Source organism: Dromaius novaehollandiae, chromosome 3 (assembly GCF_036370855.1).
Source record: "Dromaius novaehollandiae isolate bDroNov1 chromosome 3, bDroNov1.hap1, whole genome shotgun sequence".
Lineage (NCBI taxonomy): Eukaryota > Metazoa > Chordata > Aves > Casuariiformes > Dromaiidae > Dromaius > Dromaius novaehollandiae.
In genome coordinates, this window is record NC_088100.1 from 41975167 (window position 1) to 41997735 (window position 22569).

The 22569-nt window shown below is 40.9% G+C and overlaps 1 long non-coding RNA gene across 1 annotated transcript in view; it reads left to right on the forward strand.

The window, feature by feature from the left end:
- The window catches only part of LOC112979331 (uncharacterized), a 77402-nt gene that overhangs the window by 36175 nt on the left and 18658 nt on the right, over positions 1-22569 (forward strand). Inside the window, exon 2 of the long non-coding RNA XR_003258147.2 lies at positions 17397-17500. This is a non-coding gene — a long non-coding RNA (uncharacterized LOC112979331). The remainder of the gene's footprint in view (positions 1-17396; positions 17501-22569) is intronic.

The following is a 22569-nucleotide window of genomic DNA, read 5'->3' on the forward strand; positions in this document are numbered from 1 at the left end:
ATATGGTCCATGGGTGCACGTTGCATTTGAAGCTCAGAGGGCAGGTTTCTGCTCCTTTCTGCCCTGCCTACTGAGCAGCTCAGGCTCTCCAGGCTCAGTTCTCCTACCGTTTTACATGTCCCTGAAATCCGTCCAGTTTCACAGACCTGCTTCATACCTGTGTTCATTTCAGAAAAAGATGCCAAAACAGCTGTGGGATGAATTATCTATTTATTTATTCATTACAAATGTTTCTTTGACCTGGCAAAATGTGGTGAACTGGAAAAGCCTTTTTGTCACTCATGTTCCCTCTCATCCTCCACAGGAGTCGCAGAGGATTTAAAGGTTATTTGAAAAGCAGCCTTTTGCTCTTTGACAGCCCTTTCAGTATTAGCCTCCAGTTTTATTTTACAAAGTCATCGTTATTAACTGCTTTCATGGCTACTGCTATTTTCCCTGGGATTACAGAGAAACTTGAGATACTAATTGCACCTAGCTAATTTGGCAATATTGTGCAAACTTCCTTAAGGCATTAGTTAAGAATATACTTTCCTTTACACAAAGAGTGTTTGAAAGAGAGAGCAGACTGCAAAGGCAGCAGAAGGTATGCTTTTGTACTCCTATACTTAAGAATAGATGGTATAATTAGCTTACAATGGCAGTTGAATATATTTCTCAGAACAAGAAGAGAACATACGTGTTAAAGAATAGCTTTAGCTTAATGATAATCAGTGATAATGATGATAATAATAATAGTACTTAAAACTTTAATGTAGAGATTTGCATCTTGAAAGTGCTATGCAAAACATTGACTTAATTACTGTCACCTCTTCAGGGAAGGTAGGTATTATTGCCCTGACTTAATAGATAGGGAAATAGAGATATAAGGAAATGAAGTGACTTGCCAAAGGCTCTGCAAGAGCCTGTAGAGGGATTCAAACTTTCCAGGTCCCTTTACCATATGCTCCGTTATACCAGGCTAATTATGCACATTTTTAGGGCTGCTTTGTGCTTTTGGAACTTGAACCAAAGTCCTTTGAAATAAGAACTGTGTTTTGATAATGTTTTGATGGTTGTATTTTTTAATCAGTAGGTGATTGGAAAAAGTACTTTAGAATAATTTTCATCCTTGGGTAAAGCTGAAACATATAGTTGGAGGAAAAATATTGTTTAGTTTTTAATTATTTAATTATTTTTATTCTTTGTAAACAGACCAACCTCTAAAACAAAGCTCAAAATATTTAACTAAGTTGGGAAATGAAATAGATTTTTCTGAGATTAATGTTGTTAATTTGGGGGGGGAGGAGGGAGGACTGAAATTATTTGCCAACTTCCAAGTTTATTAATGCCTTCTCTGACTCCCAAACTGTGTATTTTTGTGCGTTTATACATGCTGGTTCTATTTTACCTGGTGCTTATAAAAATCAGTGTTAATCTTTCTGCCTCAATTACTTCTTCTCATGGAAGGACTGGGGATCAGCCCTGTGTTTTGATTACTTGCAGAATGTATGTTGAGTAAAAAGGTGCTCTGTTAACATAAACAGTTTTCTGACCACAACCACAATTTAAGGTGATGATGAGATATTTTGAGATTAATTGTATCCCATAAGTATAAAGTGAAAATATCAGCTTTTAGGGTATAGTTATTTCCCTGTGTGAAAGACATTTAAACTACAACACAGGAATGAATTTTGCTTTGATTGCGTATGCTACATTTTTAGCATAGATCTTATGGGCACTGCAGTTCTGGTTAATTAAGTTTGGGCTGCAGTTCAAGTCTTAGATAAGAGATGTAGTTCCATATCTGTAGAACATAAGAGAATAATAGATGTCAGGATCTGAGTCTGTAAGATTTAGAAGGAGCTTTTGATAATTGTTTTCTTTGCTTCCTACATTCTGTCACCTTAACTTAACCAGCAAAGCAGTGCACACAGGCTCGGAAGCATATAAAACCTGGACCTGCTGAGCTCCTCTGTGTAAACAGGGTGAAATGCCCCACTGTTTGGGGAACCTGTCTGTACACAGCTGGTGTCTCAGTTGTGTGTTTTGCATACCTGTAGGGTATTGTGGGCAGGGGCTGGTATTGTGAATGGATGTGGCATCCGTAGGTGACAACTTCATGTAGCGTTATTGATTCCTGCATTGCACCAGGATTCTTTCCCGGGTGTGTGAACCCCTTGCTGAGCCTCTCACGATATGCTGGCCTAAAGATTCACGAGGCTTTTGTAGGGGAACTTCAGGGATACTATCCTCCAGAACAATGTAGTTGAATTTATTCAGTTAATGAAAACATCAGACGTTTTTATCTAAAGTGCTTTAACCAGGGTTTTTGTTGAAGGTTTTTATTCTGTTTTCACTTCTCTTGATTTTTTTCACATTATCATGACTGAACATAGCAGCAGGAAGCCTTGTAGGAATAGGGAATGTTAAGAAAACAGTAGAGAAATTTTCTCAAAGACTTAACTTTGAAATTGCTTTCTATAGGCGTTTTACATTGAAGCCCAAATGTTCTTATAACAGTCACAGTTTTCCAGTCAGGATAAGCATGACTAAAGCATGAAGAAATGATTTCTATAAAGGGGAAATAGGCCATAAGATCACAAATGGCTAGTCACACAGCTCAAGTTTTGAAAAACTGATTTTTTTTTTCCTCCAACAAATTGCTCTGAATGGATGGTGTGTGGTAAAAGTATTCCCAGGAATTATTTAGCAAATCATTTCAAGTAAGTTATACATTCAGGTGAATCACAGTCTAACAATAAGGTAATAGAAATGTGCATTCTTTCATATAACTGGCAAGAATAATTCACTGCTTTAATTATTAAAGCTAAGTGGCTTTTCTTGGGGGGAGTGTGAATGAAATACTGAATTTGGTTTATCCTGACAATCCATATTAGAATATCGGAGATGAGTTGTTGTCTCCACATTATTTAACAGACTGCAGGTTTCTAGTAGCACTGCATAATAGGTGAGATGTACTGGAATGGAATGAGCAATAAGCACCTGAAAATGAGATTGTGCTGTAATATATGTTGATCACACAAGGTGGCAGAATGAGCTTAGGGCTATCCCAGAAATAAGAGGCAGTGAAGCATCATCATTTTCAGTCAACAGCATATCCTTGCTTGTCCTGCTAACATGCCATGTTGCTTCTGCACATGCAGAGGGATGGAGGGGAGTATTTTAATACAACATTTTTGATAATTACCCAAGTTCTTCAATTTCCTTTGGAGATTTAATGGAAATTGCTAAAAGCTTGTGGCTAACTTTGGAAATTAATAATCATACAATGCTGAATTTGCTCACATCTTCAGTTTTATTGAAAACACAGTTTACTTTCTATCAATACATTGATTCTCTAAGTGGGGTTGAACTCTTCAGATGAAGGATGGCTACAAGAATGGGCATACAGGGAACATTTAGCTTTTCATTATTGATTTATGGCTAAATTCACTTCTACTGTAAGTGAATGAAACTCTATTGACTTACCTGGCATTGCATTTACTTATAGCAGGCCTGAGCATGGCAGATAGATATATTTGGCTAAAGCAAGAGCAACCCGAAGAGGCGAAATTGAAGTCCATGGTCAAAACTGCCTCAATTTCTTTGCTGCTACTTCAGCCTGTAGGTTGAGGAATGGTAGTGACACTTCTTTCTGCACCCATGCAGCTTCTCAACGTTTTCTTCACTGTGGAGCCTGCCCTTATAATGGCCACATCCAGAGGCAGGGCTAAGCTGCATTCCCCCAGCCTTTGGGTGCAGGTTGCAGGTGAGCTCCCACGTGTGCCTGCTCAGTTCACCCATGCGGTGTTAGCTGATAGCCATGTGGTGCACCAAACTGATGGCCACAGGGAAGGACTTGTTCCACCCTTATCTGCTACAGGTGTGAGTTACACCAATAGTGCATAAAAGCAAGATGTGTGTTGAGCTCAATTAATGGTTGCTTGAGGTAAAGAGAGGCATGTCAGTGTAGAACATTTTAAATGTAGCTCATAACATATCCTGCATCTGAATTTACTCCCATCTGTAACTGAATTAAATAACTGACCAAGATAGTCTTATAAGTAAGGGCTTAAGGATTGGGATTTATTCATTGCTCCTTATGCAATATATTTCTAGAAGCTCATTAGAAGCTATTAGAGCTTATTCACCCTTGCAACCTATTCAGCAGATGTTCAGCTGTTTGTTTTTTCCCTCACTGCCTTAAGATATTTGGCTAAGCATTAAAGAAGATTGGAGCAGGTCAAAAAAATTATTTCCAAGAAAAATAAATTATGAAGTAGAAAAGATGACAATTAATATTAAAAATTGTCATCTGTAACTTATTAACGAGAATGGAAAACAAAAGTTCAGTTAAAATTGGAAATTAGGACTTATAGCATATGTTGGTATTGCAAACTTTCTGTTTGCACAGATAAGAAGTTACAAAATGATAAAGAAAGGAAAAACGAACCAGGAGAAAAAGGCAAGGAAAAATAGAATGACAAATTCTGGAAAATTTCTTTTGCATCAGCTTCATTTACCTGTGGTGCTTCAGTGATTCATGGCCACTGTGGTCGGTGAGACTCACCAGAGACTTCCTGAATGGGCTATGACTTGGTCTAGGAGGGTCTTTTAGCCCACACCTGAGCTCTGGGCTTTAGCCATGAGAGCTCCCTGACCCACTGGTTCTGTGTCCGTGTTAATGTACAGGTCTGTGTCCAAATTAATGCATAGTCGTGTCCTGTCTTTCAGCTGCTAGCTGCTGCCTCTTAGCTGAGCCTCAGGACTTGTGTGACGTCTCTTCTATCATCCCTCTGTGAAACCAGGGAGGTTATTTTTCATTGCCAGCGGTTTTAACTTACTTACTTGAGTGTGCACTGGAAAGGGTAGAGTCACTCGTGCAAACTTCCTCGCCTTAGATAACGGAGCTGAGTGGTGATAGCGGCTCAAAACGCCTCTCTGCTGCGAGTCCTCCCTGCTCCCTCCAGTACAAGGACAAGCAAGCACAACAGCCTACGCCACTGCAGGAGATGCTTTGCTAACCCAGCACTGAAATGGGCAAAATGCTCGCTTCTGCCTGGTCCACACCACCTCTACATAGTTAATTACTGCCCTTCAGAAAGCCTCATTTTCTTGATGGCAGTCTGCATCCATTCTTGCAGCAGCAAACTCCCTTCCTTGCTTTCCAAAATCTTTACATAAAATGGTGTCCACATATTGCTTAAACAACAGCTGATTGGGTTTCAGTCGAAATCTCTCTAACAGTTTAAGTGGTCTTAACTGGTGTTTCTGAAAAGCAGAAACAAGCAGAGGCTTGTTTTCAGTGCTGAGAGAGCGAGGGCTAACAGCAAGATCAGCGAGTCAAAATATTAATGGCAATGGCACACCCGCTCACGCAGGCACCGTGCCGTTAGATTCGGGTGTCGTTCGCACTTGCACAAAACCCATGAAAGTGAAGCGTACTGGCTCTAAGACACTGGGGGTCCTGGTATTTGCAGACTGTGGAGCTGAAATATGCCGTATATATTAAAAGCTGCAGCCATTTTGTCACATGCTTCACACAGAAACATTTTGTGGCTGGACAGTGTGTCGGAGCCCGGCGGGAAAGCAAAGGGATGAACGTATGGGCTCCCACTCTTGTTCTTGCTCTCTGTACATGCACGTGCACACACACACGTACGCATATATATGTGCTGCTGAAGGGGATTTAGCAAAGTGATATGTGATTAAACACAGCAGATAGGATAGGAACGTGTGGTCGCTGAAAATGTTCTTGTTTTACCGTGCTGCTGGAAAGCTCGGAGGGCAAATGCATACAGATGATGCCAGTGTCTGGAAAAACGTGCTGTGAAACTGCTGTGTTATACCGGGAGTGATTCCTGAGCTGCAGACAGTCCCTGACAGCCTTTGTACAGTGATATGAAGCAAAATACCTGCAAGAGGGAGGAAATCATTGTGCACTGATTAATGCCAGTGTTGTTAGTATTGATGGTTCAGCTGCCTGTACAAAACAAATGTGTGCAATCAGTTCATCTTGAAATAACTTGTACAATTGAATAAAGGAAGTTGTTGCCTAATCTATTTCATACTAATTGCTTCATGCCAGAAATTCAGGGCCTGATCCAATGTGAACTGACACCGGGGAGAGAGACTCCATTCATTGCAATAGTCTTTGGATCAAGGCTTCTTTTCAGGAGGAGTAAATACAGCATGCTAAATTAGCATTCATCTGAGTCTTCACTATCAGTTTCTTGAGAAATGGACTGGGGCTGATATTTTCTGCGTAGCCAAATGAGTCTTAGCACTTAGATGCTAGATTACTGGCCAGGAAAACCAACCTGAGCAAATCGACATTCCAGTAACAGCTGAGGCCTGAAGGCTGGTATCGCTGATAGATCAGCTCAGGTTTCTGACACAGGGCTCTAACTTGTGTGCTGCTGCACGGAGTCATTTACCACCTAATGAGCACGCAGTGTTTATGAGGCATTTTTCAAAAATCACACTGGGGCCTTTCCTGGGACTTTAGCCATTTAAATATCTTTAAAAATCTGTCCCTTGAGAGGATTTAAGTCAGCAGGATTTAGGCTGCTAAGGCTCAGATCATGAAAGGGACCAAAGTGTCAATCCATCTCTTTCACACCCAGGGACATACTGGTGTCATGCCCTCCCATGAGGGGGTACTGTAGAGAAATTTCCCAGCTTTCAGCACCCAAACTAGCTAGCTCTAGAAGCAGATGGAATATAATTATAGCAGTGTTGAGCTGCACCTGAACTAATTAGCTCTGCTGAGAAACAGGGATTGAATTTAATAATGCATGTTCTGCCATACCAAAAGGCTAGCCTGCTTTTGAGCCCCACGCTAGTGTCTCTGCATGGTGCTGTGCTGAACTCTGTGGATGTACTCTGAAAGTCAGCTTGGAGCTTTTTTCACCATAATCCACTGCACAATGTAGATATCACCTTGTCCCAGCATTCAGGTACCATTGACATAATTACTCCTTAGCTGTCACTTACCTCCTGACTATTAGTTTAGCATGTTAAGCTCTGCATATGCTCAAGATTTTGCTGTCCAAACTTGCCTAAATATTGAGACCTACCTCAAGGACTGCCTTTTTCTAAAGCCTTGAAAACTCCAAAATAAGACTCTTCCCTATGCAGCCTGATGCTCTTGGCATAGTCAGAACATATTTAAAATAAATAGTAGCTGCTGGAAGAGAGGTAGAAGACCCAGGTTCAAATCCTTTGCTGTGGAGCAGCAATATCTATCAGAAGGGGACTTGAACTCATGTCTCAGATAGTTTTCCTAGTCACTGGGATGAAAGTCAGTCTCTCTGGCTCCAGTCCCTCTAAATATTAGGTTATTTCTACAAAGAGGAGCAGCTGTCGTGTTGCTGAGAGATTTTTCCTGCCGCACACAATAGCCAAGTGTCGGGATGCTAACTCAGATGCTGGTTTGAACTCAAGCTCTGGCTATGAATCAGGCAGAAGGAATGGTCTGACCTTGTCTCCCAAAGTCTCAGGGAGTGCCTTAACTCCAAGACTGTCAGGTCTTCTGACTTACCACTATTATTCTTTAAAAACGGAAAACCAATCTTTCGTATCATCCAAGTGGCTAGCTTTTTTAGGTGCCTAATTCCAAGAAAGATTTAATGGCTCTGAGGCAGAGACACTTTGCCTTTCCGGGCATGCGTAAACACAGTCATTTTCTGCTGAAATTTATTTTATGCCACTTGGTCCATACCCTGCACAGCAGTTTTCTGTGGGCCTTTACTTAGGTGCCTATTCATGGAAAATCTGAGTATTGTACCAAGTAGGATGAGGGGTATGAGTGAGGGGTTGCATTACTTAATTCGGTAAAGCATAATTACCATCTAAGAAGTGTAAATGGAAATTAGGCCCCTGAATTACTTAATGTCTTTTGAAAATTTTAGCCATGGTTCATAACATTTGATGATTTTTAATGTAATTCCCTTAGACAAATTTAATGAATCTGTCTGCTGCAGACAACAAATTACAACTCTTGGATCAATCATGCACACACCTCCAGAGGTAAGACTTTTAATTGGTTCTTTGATTTTGAAAAACAGAGGCTTCAGTGTTTCAAGCCAAAGGAGATTTTCAGAAGTTAGTACTGATAGATCCTACTGGGCCCACCATTGGAGAGATAAGTTGTTCTCTCATTAAAAACTCAAAATACCTTTGATATTGTTGTAGAATTATTCCTTTGCCTGCCATTCTGCTGATAGGATCTGAAATAAAATCTCTTACCTACAGAAAGGTCTGATTTAGGAGATTTAGTTGCATGAAATTCAATTGCCTGTGTAGGAAGCATGGGATTCAGTATTTCCCCTTCTCTTCCTTTATTTGCCCAACAAAATATTTGGCTCAGATAATCCATTTCTGAAAATAATAGTACTAAGTAGGTGAGGGGGTGCATTATAAGCCATATTGCATTTGGGAAAGGGGAAAGGGAGAGATGTGATGAGGGGAAGGAGAATTCCTGAGTTTGAGAGTTTCTTCTACGCTTCTCCTGGCATGGCACAGTGACAGGTTGCGCCTTGTACAGAGGAAAGAGTAGAAGTGCAATCTCTCCCTAAATAATTACATGAATACTTAACTTGCAGGTTAAAAACTTACAGTATATTATAAAACAATTATGCTTCCCTTGCATGAAAAGGCAAATTGCCATTCAGCTTCCTTTGTCATCTGTATGTGTGAGTTTGGAGCAATTAGTATGAATATATTGCAGGTGCAGCATCCCAGGAAATTGCAAGAAGCTGTGCTATATTTTTGTACCATGGAGGAGTTTCAGAGCTATAACTCCTGAACAGTTGAAAACTGGAGAGATGTTAGCATTTGAAGTGTGATTTTAATTTAACTGCAGACTACAACCTATTTAATTTTAGATTGCGGATTACCTTTCTTATGTGCCTAGTTCATCTTTCCAACTGTAAATAGAGTCCTTTGCATGGTGATAGCAGTGGTACTGTGTTAGTTTTGATATTATCTCAAGACACTATCCTTTTCCAATGATAAAAATATTTGCATATTCTTTAAGACAAACTAGTTGGGACTTTGTCAGCCCTGAGTTTTGTTCGGTATCATTTTGTGAAGAAGTCAAAGGTAATCCTGCATTAAAAAAAAGCGCTTTGTCATATCTAATTGCTCACACAAAACTGAGCCCTGTGCTTGACATTGAAATTAATTTTTATTCTTAAGTGTAAGTTCCTCATGATTTCAGGTGAACATGATAAGATAAATGTTTCCTAAAGCTTAAAGACAGATCTCAAACTGGCATAAATGGAGATTTTTACTAGAGTGATACCAATTCACGTCTGCTGAGGTTTTGAACCTTAGAGCTATATGAGCTGATAATCATTTCTACTGATGCTCCATTTATATTAGGAGAACAGAGGGACTTCAGAAACCATGGTGATTATTCATACATAGTTTGATGCCCTTTTATTCTGACACAGAGGCTTAAAGAAGCTACTCTGATAATGAGATTCAGGCCCACCATTTTACTTATGTGAAATCACTGAATTGATGAATGATATCAATAAGGAACATTTCCTTCTTTGTAAGTATGAAGGAACAAATTCCTCCTGGGCGCTTCAGCACAGAGTTCAGTGACTTCAGCCAAAGACGCTTGTGAAAGGAAGAATTTCTAGCAGCCACTCTCATGAGGAGTGATGCACAAACATGTCCATCGACTTTGACAACATCACCTACTACCCCTTACTTTTAGCTACGCCCCCCTCCCCCACTTCAATGGAGTGGGAGGAGGTAAAGCGGCTTACTCTGAAATGGGAATAGCAAGAAGAGAGTATCACATAATGCAAACTCCTGAAGCAGGCATAACTTGTGACAGGATAAAGTTTGTTTGTTCTACAGATAGCAGACATAAAAGGGTGATTGTTTGATGTGGTGTTATATGACAAAAATGTCCATATTAAACTTCAGCGTTTTACTGTGTGATGGATGGATTTATTCAGAGTGCAAGTTTTTAATGTTGATAAACAGGACAGTCTGAGCTCTTCTCTGAAATGTTAATGCTAACAGTTAGAAGAATGATTTTTGTCATATAATCTTAGTCTGAGATAAACCCGTTCTTTGTATTGGTTATGAGGGAATTCTCATTCTCTGTGGCACTACTCCTCACCTCTGTCTCCAGCTTCTCTGAGTGGGTCTGTAGCTGATATTGTGCAACACCTGTCCTATATTTTAAGTGTAGCAGGAGGCTTTTCAAAGAAACTATCATTTAGAGAAGAGCTAGAGGTTACATAGTTCCCTGTGGCTGTGGGAAAATTTAATGGAGTTGGAGACTAATCCCCCCCACCAATTCTCCATGGAGCATAGGGAGCTAATTCCCTTTCTGCGGAGGAAGAAGTCAAATGTTCTCAGAGGGGAACCTCAGCCAATTTTTCTCCTTCCCTCCCTCTTGGGTACAGTTTTCAACAGGAATGGCTGAGGATTGACCCTATGGAAATTAGAAATTGAGAAGACCTATTATGAAATTGATTTTTATTTCCTTATCACTGCAAAGTTGTTCCCTATAGCATGTTCTCTAATGATTTATCCAGGAGTTTCAAATGTTGTAAGTACTAGTGGTCCTGTATTTCCCTAACCTGTCTCACTGACGGATAGCACAGAGATGGGGACTGCAAGATGCAGCAGAGATGAAAAGAGAGATAGCCAAATAAGATAAAGATGACATTTCTTTTTTACAGTGTGACTAAACTGCTTGGGAAGATCAGGAGGAGTGAGACTAGAAGCATTAGCAGCATATATTTCAGAGGATATACAATAGTGTAGATCTGGGCTACGCTTGAACACAGTAAAATTTACCTCAGACACAAACCCAACCACTCCTAAAGTTATCACCCTTTAAATCTATCAAAACTCCTTTTCCACTTTTTTATTGTTGCATGTTTGCACAATATCTGAGAGAAGAGCTTCTTTTTCCGCCTCTCTTCACCCTATTCTCTTATTAACACCTCTGTCCATTCAGACCACTCCACTTCTTGGGAAGCAGATGTGATGAGACATGCTGATGGAATATGAGATATGTTGTTCTTGAAGAATCTCTGATCAGCTGCGCAATATCTTACGAGATTTACAATTCCAAAGGATTTACCATAAATAAATAAAACCTCTCAACACCTTACAGCTCCTGGGAAACATTCTGAATTTCGCTTATCACTTCTTATTGCCAATGTTACAGGCAAGTTTGCTGTCTGTTTGGTCCCATCTTGCCATCCACCTGACTCTTGCACTCTGTCTCAAGCAGCCAGTCTCTTCTACTACTCATCTATCCAATATAGCACTGCATGAGTAATGTAATACTTGAGGATAATAACCCCGTATCTTTTCTGGTTGCTACAAAAGAGATTTGGTATTTGTTATTTTTTGCTGTTTGGTATTGGAAATTTTTATTTAGTAAAAACCACAAATACAGTTGAGAATTCAGTTTCCAAGTTAGCTTTTGCTTTTTTTGTTCAGATTAAATATTTATTGCATTTTAAAGAATGAACTTTCAGTACAAGATAATAACGGATTTATCTGATGATAAAACATGTAAATCTTTCCATAAAAATCAGGAGGATTTTAATATAAATGCAGATCAAATATGGAAATATATGCAACTTGAGAATTGTTTTATGGAAGCAGGAAGAGCTGTGGAGTCGGAGTGGGAGCAATGCTTATTAGGATGAGTTTCTGATATTGATAAGACAAATATGGTATCTCACATTTTTCTCTTGCTTGAAGCTTTTCACTTGATTCTTATTTGAAAGGATAGGAAAGAATGCCAAGTTATATTTTTAAGATAAACTACTGGACAAATTGTTTGAGAGCAAGCTATAGGGAGCAACTTTGTACTGTCAAGGAAATAAAATCAGTTGTGTAATAAGTCTTCTCAATTTCTAATTTCCATAGGGTCAACTGTTAGTCACTCCTGTAGAAAAAATAGATAATTAATTATAGATAATTAATATTTTACTATTTTTAATATTTCAATAGGCATACATACCCCTCCTCCTGTGATGCCCTCAGGGTAACTGTGCCTGTCTCTCAGTATGGAGTTCAGTACAATGAGCTTAGTACTCAGTAGTCCCAACTTAATACAACATACTAACTAAAATCAGTGCTTAAAATGCTTGTTTTTTATCTCCCATTTACTCTTTCCAAAACCATTAAAATCAAATAACATCCTTACCCAACATGCAAACAAAACAGAAATGATAAGGTTGGAGCAAAAGGAGAGACTTGTGGTTGAAAAATTTATGACAGAATCATGGGTTTACTAAAATAGGGTAGGATTTTCAGAAGCTCCTCATGGACTTAAGTCCTTTGCTGCATGGAAGTCCAAGGTTCCCGCACCCAGAAATACTCTGGGTTCCAAAGGAAATGAAGGAAGTGTCACTCTACACGGCCTTTGCTTTTCTTGGCTATGTCTCTTCTTTAAAGACAGCTTCCCTAAGCAAGAATTCCTTGAAGATCCCGTCGCATTCAGAAGTGTGGGATAGGTGTTGCACAGCCCAGAGAGTCCACAGACAAGCTTACTCTTCTAACATTTTCTTCTAGCACTCTCGCTTCTAAGTCTTAGCCTTATCATTTCAAATGGGATTTCAGATTGCCCGGTATTACGATTTTGGAATGCTGAAATCTGCATAAGAAACACATTTGTACTGTGCGACAAAATAATTTCTGAAAATGCCCTGCCCCCATTCATCGTTCACCATGCAGGTTTCTTTGACTTATTGTGTTCTAATTAGTGAAAACCTCTACAGGATATTTTGCTTGTTAGAGAGGCATTTTGATGTTAAAGAAATATTTTCTTTTTTTATTTTAAAACATCTTATTGCATAAATAATATACAGATTTTCCTGAATTGTTCTTTGTGGGCAGCTGCTTGGAAAATGAAGAACCAAGCCTTCAGATTCTTGAAATTAATGGGAAAGTTCAGTGAAATTTGGATTAACTATAATGATAAAGCAATCTGAAACTGAAACATCATTAAAAATACTGTTAATAGAATTGTGAGTTTATTTGTATGAAAAACAGCTTGTGAGTTAATAAATAATGAATTATGGTAAAGAAGGGCATCTGTCTTTTATTGGAAAAATGTCTTGTTGAATGTTTTGTACATCCGTACTGATGAAATTATTAAAATAAGTAACTGAGGTAAAAGAACGTACTATAAAGACCAGGTGAACAGAGGGCTAGAGGGCTTTTATGTCACTAAGATGATGGACGTACACTAAAGTGACAAATTGTTAATATATGCTAAACAAAAAATCTAGAAGACCATCTGATATGTTCTGTTTGAGAGAAAACACGTCTGTATAATTAAGGGCTGTAATATTGCATGTGTGCTAGCAGGCAGAGATAAGGTAGCTAATCTAGCTTTTCCTGAGGTGCATTCTGTCTTTTTAGTGCTTAAATTTCATCCATAAAGGTCTCTTAATGTTGCTGTTTGTTTCTTGGTTTCTGGCACGTAACTGGTTCCCTGAGAGATAGATGCACCTCCAAATAATGACTGCTTGTCAGGAAGATAGTTTTTCTTACCTGGCTTTAATTTTAATGCAGACCTTTATTTTGCAGGCAGGTTTCACTGAGGCTCATGCGGTCTTATTTTTAATGAATAAAAAAAAAAGTGGAGAAAAATACTGTCAGCCAGACAAGACTGGAACAACAGCTCATTTGAATAACCACCCTACAGATCTATCAAGCTGAGCTGAGACATGCCTCAGCAAACTCTAGCAGACTCAAAATCAAGCCCTGGGATAAAGAGCTGGATAAAGAAGTGCCTGCACTCTGCCCATGCCTTGGATCTTTTCGCTGAAATGAGTCTGCTTGGAGAGAACTGAAGTGAACAGAACAGTGTTACAGGGGAATTTAATTGCGCCTTTGCTGTATTACACAGAAACATATGGCTCGAAGCCTACAGGAAAATATCGAAGGAGGAATTTTGCAACAATAGCATAAACCTTATTTTGCATGAAGTAAAATCAATATTCATTCTCAGAGTGCCTCTGCAGGATTTGGAAGCCTTGTGCAGTTTGATTTCCCTGAGTTTGGGGTATTTGCTTTGGTTCCTCCCCCGACTAGATGCAACTGCTGTTTAAAGGAAAGATATGTTTTTCAGGGTTCTCACATCTGTGGATGGTAGAACGTGGGTTTTGCTCCTAATCATTGCCTGTATAAAACTTTGGGGTGAGGAGTGACCTCCCAATGGAAAGTCAAGTGCCATAAAATCAAAGCAAGCCTGACTCTATGTGTACCTCCCTTATAAAGCTTTTAAAATTTACTTTTAATAAATATTAGTAGGCCCAGAGCAGGCCTCCTACAATCTTCTAAGTGGGAAATCTGTGCTAATAAGTGACTATTATTCTGACAGATTGTCCCGATCCAATATCGGGAGGGTTTCGTTACGATCCCAAGGACGAGATTAAGACGCTAAAACCGGTCAAATATCGTACAACCTTTTACCTTTATTTTCCACGAAGTGGGGAGAAAAGGCGTGTGTGTGTGTGGGGGGGGGGGGAGGCGAAGGGGAGGCGAAGGGAAAAAGGGAACAAGGGTAAGGGGAAAAGATAGAGAAAAGTTGGAAAAGGAGAGAGGAAGCTAGCTACCACCACTCCGAGGCCGATGATGTTCCGCTGACTCCGCTCGAATCACAGCTCAAGCTGGGTGCCTCCGACGAGGGACGAGGAGCGAGGAGCGAGGGCCGGGGGGGGGGGGGGGAGGGCCAAACAAAGAAATCCCTCGGCAATTATAGCTTTTTTTGAATTAAGTTTTCCCACCCCTCACGTGGTAGTTCAGACCAATAGTAATATTTGGGTCTGGGGTCTCCTGCTCCTTATTGGGTCTCATCACTGTCCCTAGGTAGGCCGTTTACTGTTACCCTTTCTGCTGACAGGTGTGTCTCCATTCTTGGGTCCAGCCATTAGCTCTCAAGGTCCTGACAAAGAAGGTGATAACTCCAGCAATTAGCACTGTTTCAGCAGTGCACAGGAATGCAAATTGCTGGTAACTCCCTTATCATTCCCGCCTGCAGCAGCTCTGGGCCCTTTCTCACTGTACTAGGGAGTGCGGCCTAAGGCTTCAGCAAATTTAGCCACTCATGCCAAGCAGGTTTTATAGAAGTTGTGCTAAAAACGGACAATAATTTACAGTCCAGATCCCAAAGTCTCTGCCCGATTGTGGTCTCGTTCAGTGCAGGCTCGGTGTGTCCTGGGTGGTCACAGGGAGACCATCTCAGGGGTCGCAGCAGCCCAGTCCTGTTTCCGCCAGGGACAGATGGCTTGTTCGGGGTTATGGCCTGCCTGCACCCCATGCACCAAGAAATGTTTAAGGCAAAAAATTCATTTATCAGTCCGCCACACAGATATAAATAGTGAAAACCAGAATTTGTCTGCCAACTCCACGGTGTCCCACTTGCAATGATTTTAAATTTCCAGGGCTCAAAAAGCACCAACGCTGTGTCAGTTCTTGGTGCAAAGCCACTGACAACCAGCTAGCTAACTTCCACATGGGTCTCGTTAATGAGCTCATTCTAAGTAACAGATATCTTAGTTGCACTTGGAGATGGAAAGTCACTATCAATGAATCTGAACTGATCTGACTTTCTTTGTGCTTGGGCTATAGATGTTTTCCCAAACAGATTAGCACTGATTGGCATCAAATTGTCAAGCATAAAATGAGTTTCTTGGCTTTTAGCCATTGAAAACATCCAGAAAACATATATCCACAGGAAGAGAAAAATGATGATCACTGAAGGAGTAAAATGTTTGGGCATAATTTGTTTTTTCAGATTATTGCTTGCTCAGAATAAAAGTGGTAACTGTCAGTAAAATATAACACCTCTGTCCGTTACGGGAAGCACCTTGTTTTGTAGAAATAGGGGCTTTTAAAGCATTATTTCCTCTCTGTTGAGCTGTGCATTTTTATATGTATCTGAGCACTTCTGCCATCATTCAGAAGGACTGTGCTTTATAGACAGGGCTGCTTGTTGAAAACGTTGAAACTGATGAGGCTGAAAACATGGGATGAGGAAAAAACCCAGATCCCATCTTGGATACACTTGCAGACAGTGAGCTGCTGTCAGAGGAGCTAAACAATGTGTTAAGTTAACAGCAGTTTAGAGGACAAGTAAGCAGCTGGAATAGTTTCCATAAAGACAAATGTTATTGGGAGGGGGGCTGCTTCAGGCTGTGGTGAAAAGGAGGGGAACTGGTCCATGTAATTATGAAGAAGAAGCGAGAGATTAGGAAAATGGTTGCTCTATTAATCTGAGGCCTCTGCTCTGGAAAATGGGAGAACTCTTGCCTTTTTTTTCATTTATGATAGGATAACATTATGAGGCTTCTCATAATGCTAGGAACAAGTAGACTGCAGATTTAGATTTCTGTTCAACCCTTCTGCCAGTTTTATTTTGTTATTTCAGGTACTCTGACAGTACGTGCAATATCTCCATAGTTAACAGGAGTATGATCACTTTAATTATCTTTAACTGCAAAGCATGCTGTGATAGTAGTCATTGAGAGATTTACATAAGGTAAATCTGGTAAAACTGTTTGTCTTTAGCAGGCTGAAATGCTTGTTTTTTGCGCATAAGAGCTAATGTTTGTTCCTAGCAGTCATCATCTTGGCTATACATGCAAATTAATTTGCCAGCAGTCTTATGACTGGCATCTGAAAAAAAATTTACATAAAAATATAGATGATGCCCTACATTTGCTTACTAAAAGAGGATTTTGACAGTTTTTTTAAAAGAAAAAAACCCAAACATTTTTAAAGGTTTTGTTATGAAATCAGTCAAAAAATTGAATAAGAAACCAAATATATTTTCTTCTGTGAAGCCTGGCAGGCTTTATATTTATATCCTATTTCTATGTCTCTGTCGCTGTAAAGAGAGTGCTTGCATGCTGGTGGGAAAAAGGAAGGAAGCAGGTTATTGAAAAATTTGACTTTTTGTTAAAGAATTTTGCTTTTTCTGTTTTCTGTTGAAAAAAGACATTATTTAATTAAAGAAATCTCAGTGAATAACTCAAATTTTTGTAAAACAAGATTTCAAATGAATTCTTTTGAATAGACCAATCTATCCAGGCTATATTCCTTTGTGGCCACCACTTACTTAAGAATTTATTATCTTTGCTTTTTTCCATTCCCTATTTGCTTTCCTTCCTTTTCATATCCTTTTCATCTCATACAGATTTACTCGTCTCTCTTCTCTTCATGCATTCCTTTTTCATTAATTTTTTTCTCTTGCTATTTATTTATTTATTTCTTTTGGTTTGAAGCTACTCAGAAATGTGTGTCAGTAGTATTAACTTGCATATTAAAAATCCAGCCTCCCCTATGTCTAGGTCTTAAAAGCAATGGGCTAATGAGGAAAAGATGCATGACTTCAGCCTTTTATTTATTCCTAGGCTCGCTGCAAATCCTAGGTCCTGTGCTACAGGGTAGAGACTGGAAGATTCACAGGCAGTTTCAATACTGGTGTGATGTCCCCAGCACAACACCCACCTCGCTGGTATGTAGAAATGTTTGCACAGTGGTTTCTTGAGGGGTTTATAAAGAACATCCATGTTGTGGCAGTGCATCAACAGCCATACATCACTGAGGTATTCAGACATCAATGGTTAGCCCTCGTTTGCCTTTAAGTGAATCCATTTCAAGCAATTTGTCCTCCCTCTCTTTCTAGCACTGTTAAATACACAGCCCTGCACGGATGTCTCCGCATAGGAGGATGTCTGTACTTGGAGCAGTGTGTTCAGCTGAAGATTTTTTTTTACCCTTCAGCCTTGTGTGGCTCTGTAATGATCTGCTATACACTGCCTCTTTCTCTAATCTGCTGAGAGAGTCAGTAGGCACAAACTGTACTGAGGAAATTATACTGTACCACACTCTGAAACTGAGAGTTTGATTCCAGCACGTCTGGTGGGACTGCTGCTAAAAGTCAGCATCTAAAGAAGCTCATTTGAATTCTGGGTATACACGTGAGTTCATACGAATGAGCTCAGAGACTGAAGGCTGATGTATCAAAGACACTGCTCTATACCACCTCAGGAGTGTTCCTAATAGCGCTACCATTTTTTCCTTTCACTTCTGTCAAATTTATCAATGTCTGATGTCATTCTTTCTCAAAGAGAGAGCCTATTAATATGTATAAAGTGAAAAAAAAAAGTTCATCCCTATGCATTAGCATTTACTCATGGCAATTATATCTGAGCTTATTAAATTTGTACACTCCCCCCTTCTTTCTTTCTATTCCACCCCCTACAGAAAGTGGCATTAGATCTATGAATTTTTATGAAGCTGCACCTATATGTGAGTGTGCATCCCTCCATACATAGATGTGTGTGTGTGTGTGTGTGTGTGTGTGTGTGTGTGTGTGTAATATATTTATATATACATAAAATCCTAATGACTGAATAATTTTACCCATTTTCCATATCACTGCTAGAGAGTTTCCTAAGAACTAATGGCTGCTCACCTGGAGCTAGACTGAGCTATTAGGCAAGCACGTAAATGCATTGCCCCAGGAAGCATACAAGGGAGGAATTAGACTTGAGAGAGGCACAGTTTGTCTCTCCTCTCTCTCCTTGTTTGCGGAAGCAAGAGGTAATTTAAACTCCTCCTTTTTCATGTGCCTTTTTGCAGTGCACTTTAATTTTCCTATGTGCTGGGTTAGTGCGTGAGAGATGGAGCCAAACTCCTCTCGCCATCTGTCACTTCTCCCTCTGCCTCTGCAGCTCCTCTCTCCTGAGCCTGGACCATGTTGTCCTGCTGGTGCAGAGTGCCAGGAGAAACCTGTGCCAGGGTGCGCCCGATAAGGGCCGGGCTGATAAATATTCCCTGTGTGCAGAGACAGCCATAAGGTTAAAAACTGCATGTCTCCTTTCATGAAATGTTTGCTTGTCTGTGTTTGCCTAAATTCTCTGGGAGAGCGTTGGCTCTCAGTCTTTGACACCCCCCCCCCCCCGCTTTGTCCTGGGGGGTGTTTGTTTGCCCCAGGGGCTGCGCAGCTCTGTTGCATACTGTGTTGATGCAGAAAACGGCGGGTGCGTGAACGACCTACATGCAGGTACTGCTCACGTCCGCAGTATGTGCATCAGCTCCTTCACCATCTCCAGCAGGAGGACATTATACCCTCAAGCTGAGACTTGCACTGGCTTTGGTAAAAAACCTACCACTGGTTTAATCGCTAAACTAGGTATGTGCAAGGGGAGGTGCCTGCTTGAGTGTCCCAGCTGGAGTGAAGACCAGCTCGGGGCTTAGGGTGAGATTTTTCTGGCTGAAAATGGAGGGAAGTCCCTGAGGTGCTTTGGAAGGATCACAACTCCAGTTCACGGCCTGGGTCCAACGTGGCTTGCTCTGCCCACCTTCAGAGGTGGTCCAGGGCTGACCTCTTTCTTAGGGGCAGAAACAGATGGACTGGTGCTGGTAAGAAGAGAGAGGAGAGTTTATATTTCAGTGCTGGCTTATTCTCCTCACTCTCCTCCTCCTGCACAATATTTGCAATACCATAAAATGAAGGAACAACTAAATAATCCTGAGTGCAACTGCCACCCCCTTCCAGCTCCCTGCTGAGACCTGGAACTTGCAATGAAATGAATCTTTGCGTGACTTTAAACTGCAAGCTACAGGTTCAGGGATGAGACTGCCTTTTAGTCTGTCCCGATCCAATATCGGGGGGGTTTCGTTACGATTCCAAGGACGACATTAAGATGCTAAAACTGGTCAAATATCGTACAACCGTTTAACTTTATTTTCCACGAAGTGGGGAGAAAAGGTGGGGAAAGGCGAAGGGGAGATGAAGGGAAGAGGGGAAAAAGGGTAAGGGGAAAAGATAAAGTTGGAAAAGGAGAGAATAAGCTAGCTACCACCACTCCGAGTCCGATGATGTTCTGCTGACTCCGTTCGAATTACAGCTCAGGCTGGGTGCCTCCAAAGAGGGACCCTGAACAAAGAAATCCCTGGGCAATTATACTTTCCAATCTAAGCTCTCCACCCTTCATGCAGTAGTTTGGACCAATAGTAATATCTAGGTCTGGGGTCTCCTGCTCCTTACTGGGTCCCTAGGTAGGTTGTTTACTGTTGTGGTTTCTGCTGACAGATGCGTTTTCATTCTTCGGGTCCTGCCCTTATCTCTCAAAGCCCTGACAAATTATTACTTCCCCAGCAGCAATAGTAGGTGTTATTTCCCAAGGTCCAGACAAAGGGAATATGATCTGGACCCCGAGATAGCCCAGACCCCCCAATCAGCATTGTTTCAGCAGCGAGAGGAGGTCCTGCTCCCCCGGGTCCCGGCGCCCAAGCAGGCCTCACTTCAATGCCTTGACATCCTTCCTCCCGGAGCGTTAAGCACGGGAATGCAAACTGCTGGTAACCCCCTTGTCTTTCCTGCCTGCACCAGCTCTGGGGCCCTTTCTCACTGAACTAGGGAGTGCAACCTAAGGCTTCAGCAAATTTAGCTACTCATGCTAAGCAAGTTTTATAGAAGTTGTGCTAAGCAGCAGTAATTTACAGTCCAGGTCCCAAAGTCTCTGCCCGATCGTGGTCTGGTTCAGCGCAGGCTTGGTGTGTCCTGAATGGTCGCAGGAAGACCATTTCGGGGGTCGCAGCAGTTCAGTCCTGTTCCCGCCGGGAACAGATAGCTTGTTCGGGGTTACGGTTTGCTTGCACCTTATATACCAAAAAATGTTTAAGGCAAAAGTTCACTCATCTGTCTGCCACAAGTCTATGGCTGGGTAGGATAGAGTAGGAAAGACCAGAGAAGCTAGACTCCTGTATCAGGGAGTAAATTCAGCATTATTGGCTCAGACAGATCAAAAAGCAGCTGTTATTGTAGTAATCACTGTAGCACCTAGAGGCCACAGTCAGGATTGGGAGGACACTGCTTTGATGTTTTTCTAAAATAAATAAAAATATTTTTTACTCTTTTAAGCTAAGTGAACAAAAGAACAGCTAAGTGCTCTGTTAGACAAGGGGCTCCCAGCACTACTTTGGTCACTTTTTTTTCTGCCATGGCTCAAATCACAGTTTAAACATTATTTTCATTTGTTCTCTTAGTGATCCACTGGAAAGTAGAGAGCAAAGGAGAGAAGGGAAGCAGGACCCATGGCAGTAGATAGGCTTTAAAGAGAAGATTTTCATACCTGTTAACTTGTCTTCAGCTCCCTTCCTGGTTGCATCCTCATCTTTTGCATTTCCAGCTGCTCACGGTGAAAAATGCAGCACCCCTGCCTGGCAGTAGGCTAGTCGGAGTTGACTGCTGCATCCGTAGACCTTAAACCATCAGCCGCAGGATAGCCACACTTCAGTGAGGTCTTGGTGCTACTGACCCTTAGGCTATCTCACCATGTCCCACCAGTGTCCAAGGGTGCATCAAGGCAATCACTTGAATCCAGTCATTGACTGTCATGAATAATAACTGCATTTATCATTGTCAAAATAAGTTTGTTTTCTATAAAGAAGCTCTTTCTGTGTTGTTCTGATTACGTGGCTAACAACAATGCAATTAACTTCTACTGTGCTACGGATTCATACAGTCAAACAGCTGCTGAACACCTCTGCGGTTTGGGTGATTTATAAGTTCTGGGCTCCGCTTACCTGTCCCCGTTCAGGAGGAATCTATAACCCAACCCTTTCCCTACAAGCATAAAAAGGAGCAATTAATCAATTAAGGGACCAGTTGTTATTCTCCACACGTAAGTGCTGAACATCAGAATATTATGCTCTCTCATGGCTGGCATCCCATCATTTTGTGGTTTAGCTAAAAAGGAAATTGGCAGGACAACCATGGAGTACACCATGAGATTACTCCACAGATCTGGGGCAGTTATTATAACTGCTGTGAAGAAATACTTTCTCTGCTGGAAGAGTCTTTTAAATAAATGGAAAAGTTGCTAGGGAGTAAATTTTGCTTTCCGTGCTTTAGGAAACGTTCTTGCCTTATTTCAAAGACTTAAGTGGCATGGGGGAATCCCCTAGCAGCCATAGGCCCTGGGAATTCAATTTTCTCCATCTGTTCCCTATTCCTTAAGCAATGTAGTATGAATGCTACTATCATGCATTTCTCTAAGCAGCCTCCTGTGGAAAGAGAGAGACTTGATTAGCGTGTGTGCATGTGGTTGCCTGTCCAGATTTGGAAATCTTGCCACTGAGTGAAATGTGGTCATAATATTCATTAACATTCTTGAGCTCTCTGCAATGCAAACACAAAAAGGTAACATTTCCATTGTGGAAGGCAAGACGTGTGAAATAACGGTCAAGATATTCTTACCAGATACTGAGTCAGTTCATTTGCTATGCACTTCTCAAGACAGTCACTCTCTTAATAAAGGGATGACCTGGGTTCAGCAAGTTTGTGGCTCTGGTATATCTTCAGTGCTCTGCAGAGGATCCAGAATAGTTTACCAGCAGGTGTGGTCTTTGTGGCAATACCTTCTTTTCTTGAACCATTTTAATGCTGTTCATAAAGCAATAATATGTATCTTCAAATTTCTTAATCTTAAGGCGAACCTGAGTTGCTATTGATTTTTCTCACCAAAACTTTCTTGAATTTTTTCCTCAGCTATTTTTTCATTGGGAATGTTC